We start from the raw sequence: 5,000 nt of genomic DNA, 5'->3' as shown, positions 1-5,000 counted from the left end.
CACTTGGGTGCCGAAGCGAACTCTCCCAGCACAGCGCACGCGCCAACACGTCCGCACAGCTGCGATACAAACCACCTGCGAGAACCGCAGAGGCGACCGAGCAGCAGACGGCGTCGCGGCGCCGAGCGCCGGGCGGCGGCGCATCCTCAGCGCACACAGTCCTCAATCGGACCAGCACACTGCAGATGTCCACCGCGCTTCGCACCGGGCCCGCGAGGACCTACTTTGGCCGCACGGCGCCGCGTGCAGGGTGCGCCGGCGCGCAGCTGCGCCGCCTGCCGCCTCCGTCGGCCGGCGCGCCTGCCACTGGCCGCCCCCACCAGCCGGCTGTAGCGCGTGCGCCCACGCACCGCGCGGCCAGCACGCCGGGAGGCCCCCCCTCACCGGCCGGGGACGGTCCCACCCAGCCACCGCCGCGTATCGCTTCACACCCACATGCCATTCACGTTCGTGGGCATGGTGGGTATCGCTGAAACAACCGGTTGGTAGCTCAACCGATCGTCGCCATCACTGATTCACCTCTAGCGAGAACAACCGCACCACAACGGTTTACCAGTTGTTCATTTGCGTAACGTCACCAGCAAACGTAGACGTCCATCGCCATTTGCAAATTCAACGATTGTTGCATGCCTGTGTCAGGTGTCACGACACACTATGTCTGCCCACATACACGCAACAACATGTGCACGCTTCGCGAACACGTGGAAGGTGGCCCCCGTACGTATGCGATGTCCATTGCGCGAACGACTGTCAACCGGCCTCTGTCGCATGTCGCAGATGTGGAACGCAGTGCACCATGCTGTCACGGTGTGTGAGAAGAGACGACTACGTCTGACAACACGCGCCACTACATCAACAGACGGCTCATGCTGATCGCCATCCAGGGCATACCACACTGCAATCCGGCTCTTATAGGGAGACGACACATAGCTGAGTGCACAACAGTTGGACCGCATGGTTCGCCGTTGTTGGCGCAGTCGTTGTACGGTCACATGTACCACGATGTATCATTCAGTACATGAGGACCAATGTGCAGTACAGTGTGTGATTTGGACGTACAACATCAGCGGACAGTTGACACAGGCCGTACCACAGCGTAGGCTAAGTGCTTCGCCATGCGAATGCCAATGAACAACTGCGAAGGGCATTGAGCATGTACGTCCTGCTGCCATCCACATTACAGTGTATCGCTGCAAGGTGTTTAACATGAAGCGATACACTGGGGACCAGGCAGTGCGAGTAGCAAACTATATTGCGGGGGTTGCAGTTAGGCAACACTACACTAATTTAACGCGTCGTATGACAATTACAGAGCGGGTTAAGGCCCAACGTGTGTTGGGTTAAGGCCCAACGTGTGTTGGGTTAAGGCCCAACGTGTGTTGGGTTAAGGCCCAACGTGTGTTGGGTTAAGGCCCAACGTGTGTTGGGTTAAGGCCCAACGTGTGTTGGGTTAAGGCCCAACGTGTGTTGGGTTAAGGCCCAACGTGTGTTGGGTTAAGGCCCAACGTGTGTTGGGTTAAGGCCCAACGTGTGTTGGGTTAAGGCCCAACGTGTGTTGGGTTAAGGCCCAACGTGTGTTGGGTTAAGGCCCAACGTGTGTTGGGTTAAGGCCCAACGTGTGTTGGGTTAAGGCCCAACGTGTGTTGGGTTAAGGCCCAACGTGTGTTGGGTTAAGGCCCAACGTGGGTTGGGTTAAGGCGCAACGTGGGTTGGGTTAAGGCCCAACGTGGGTTGGGTTAAGGCGCAACGTGGGTTGGGTTAAGGCGCAACGTGGGTTGGGTTAAGGCGCAACGTGGGTTAGGTTAAGGCGCAACGTGGGTTAGGTTAAGGCGCAACGTAGGTTAGGTTAAGGCGCAATATAGGTTAGGTTAAGGCGCAATATAGGTTAGGTTAAGGCGCAATATAGGTTAGGTTAAGGCGCAATATAGGTTAGGTTAAGGCGCAATATAGGTTAGGTTAAGGCGCAATATAGGTTAGGTTAAGGCGCAACGTAGGTTAGGTTAAGGCGCAACATAGGTTAGGTTAAGGCGCAACATAGGTTAGGTTAAGGCGCAACATGGGTTAGGTTAAGGCGCAATATAGGTTAGGTTAAGGCACAATATGGGTTAGGTTAAGGCACAATATGGGTTAGGTTAAGGCACAATATGGGTTAGGTTAAGGCACAATATGGGTTAGGTTAAGGCACAATATGGGTTAGGTTAAGGCACAATATGGGTTAGGTTAAGGCACAATATGGGTTAGGTTAAGGCACAATATGGGTTAGGTTAAGGCACAATATGGGTTAGGTTAAGGCACAATATGGGTTAGGTTAAGGCACAATATGGGTTAGGTTAAGGCACAATATGGGTTAGGTTAAGGCACAATATGGGTTAGGTTAAGGCACAATATGGGTTAGGTTAAGGCACAATATGGGTTAGGTTAAGGCACAATATGGGTTAGGTTAAGGCACAATATGGGTTAGGTTAAGGCACAATATGGGTTAGGTTAAGGCACAATATGGGTTAGGTTAAGGCACAATATGGGTTAGGTTAAGGCACAATATGGGTTAGGTTAAGGCACAATATGGGTTAGGTTAAGGCACAATATGGGTTAGGTTAAGGCACAATATGGGTTAGGTTAAGGCACAATATGGGTTAGGTTAAGGCACAATATGGGTTAGGTTAAGGCACAATATGGGTTAGGTTAAGGCACAATATGGGTTAGGTTAAGGCACAATATGGGTTAGGTTAAGGCACAATATGGGTTAGGTTAAGGCACAACGTGGGTTAGGTTAAGGCACAACGTGGGTTAGGTTAAGGCACAACGTGGGTTAGGTTAAGGCACAACGTGGGTTAGGTTAAGGCACAACGTGGGTTAGGTTAAGGCACAACGTGGGTTAGGTTAAGGCACAACGTGGGTTAGGTTAAGGCACAACGTGGGTTAGGTTAAGGCACAACGTGGGTTAGGTTAAGGCACAACGTGGGTTAGGTTAAGGCACAATACGGGTTAGGTTAAGGCACAATTCGGGTTAGGTTAAGGCACAATACGGGTTAGGTTAAGGCACAATACGGGTTAGGTTAAGGCACAATACGGGTTAGGTTAAGGCACAATACGGGTTAGGTTAAGGCACAATACGGGTTAGGTTAAGGCACAATACGGGTTAGGTTAAGGCACAATACGGGTTAGGTTAAGGCACAATACGGGTTAGGTTAAGGCACAATACGGGTTAGGTTAAGGTACAATACGGGTTAGGTTAAGGCACAATACGGGTTAGGTTAAGGCACAATACGGGTTAGGTTAAGGCACAATACGGGTTAGGTTAAGGCACAATATGGGTTAGGTTAAGGCACAATATGGGTTAGGTTAAGGCACAATATGGGTTAGGTTAAGGCACAATATGGGTTAGGTTAAGGCACAATATGGGTTAGGTTAAGGCACAATATGGGTTAGGTTAAGGCACAATATGGGTTAGGTTAAGGCACAATATGGGTTAGGTTAAGGCACAATATGGGTTAGGTTAAGGCACAATATGGGTTAGGTTAAGGCACAATATGGGTTAGGTTAAGGCACAATATGGGTTAGGTTAAGGCACAATATGGGTTAGGTTAAGGCACAACGTGGGTTAGGTTAAGGCACAACGTGGGTTAGGTTAAGGCACAACGTGGGTTAGGTTAAGGCACAACGTGGGTTAGGTTAAGGCACAACGTGGGTTAGGTTAAGGCACAACGTGGGTTAGGTTAAGGCACAACGTGGGTTAGGTTAAGGCACAACGTGGGTTAGGTTAAGGCACAATACGGGTTAGGTTAAGGCACAATACGGGTTAGGTTAAGGCACAATACGGGTTAGGTTAAGGCACAATACGGGTTAGGTTAAGGCACAATACGGGTTAGGTTAAGGCACAATACGGGTTAGGTTAAGGCACAATACGGGTTAGGTTAAGGCACAATACGGGTTAGGTTAAGGCACAATACGGGTTAGGTTAAGGCACAATACGGGTTAGGTTAAGGCACAACGTGGGTTAGGTTAAGGCACAACGTGGGTTAGGTTAAGGCACAACGTGGGTTAGGTTAAGGCACAACGTGGGTTAGGTTAAGGCACAACGTGGGTTAGGTTAAGGCACAACGTGGGTTAGGTTAAGGCACAACGTGGGTTAGGTTAAGGCACAATACGGGTTAGGTTAAGGCACAATACGGGTTAGGTTAAGGCACAATACGGGTTAGGTTAAGGCACAATACGGGTTAGGTTAAGGCACAATACGGGTTAGGTTAAGGGACAATACGGGTTAGGTTAAGGCACAATACGGGTTAGGTTAAGGCACAATACGGGTTAGGTTAAGGCACAATACGGGTTAGGTTAAGGTACACATTGTTGTAAGGAAAGGTGTTTTGGGGGGGGGGGGGGCCGGTTTGTTGATTGTGATTATCGTAAGTAAATGACTGCGGCATCATCTCATCATCTGATTTGCCACGTCAGGGTGCACCTTTGGCTCATAACAGGCGGCGCTCTGATTCCATGCTTGTGGCAGACCTGTGTCTTTCATTCGTGCCATTGTTTGTGTGGTGTGACAGGAGGCAGTATTGTGATGTTGGGTGCACCCCTGTGTAGGACATGTGTGGGTGTTGGTGGCTTAGCTGAGCAATGGTGGTTGTCGGAAGGGTGGGATATTCTGTTTTCCGAGTGGACCTCCCGGTCTGGTTATGATAGTGTGGATTGTCTAATGTGGCAGAGAGGATGCACTGGGTGTTGTTCCATGCTGGTGCTTAGATATTGTCTGTGTGCCTGTTACAGGCAGAGAGTAGTGCGTGATAAGAGTGTCTGGCTGACGTGTGATTGTGAGCAGAGTCTTTCAGCATGTATACGGACAGTTGTATACATTATCTGTATTCTGATGGCTCTATCTATTACTAATCAGCGCCGTGTATACGTTTAATCCGGTTCCAGTCGAAACTATTGTATCTCTGTACATTAGTGACACGGCGAGCCCGCTATGTAGTTACTCGTCTCGGCAGCTTCCACCGGTG

This window comes from Schistocerca americana, unplaced genomic scaffold, assembly GCF_021461395.2.
Source record: "Schistocerca americana isolate TAMUIC-IGC-003095 unplaced genomic scaffold, iqSchAmer2.1 HiC_scaffold_849, whole genome shotgun sequence".
Lineage (NCBI taxonomy): Eukaryota > Metazoa > Arthropoda > Insecta > Orthoptera > Acrididae > Schistocerca > Schistocerca americana.
The sequence above is the reverse complement of the archived record's forward strand: the minus strand, read 5'-3'. Positions refer to the sequence as shown.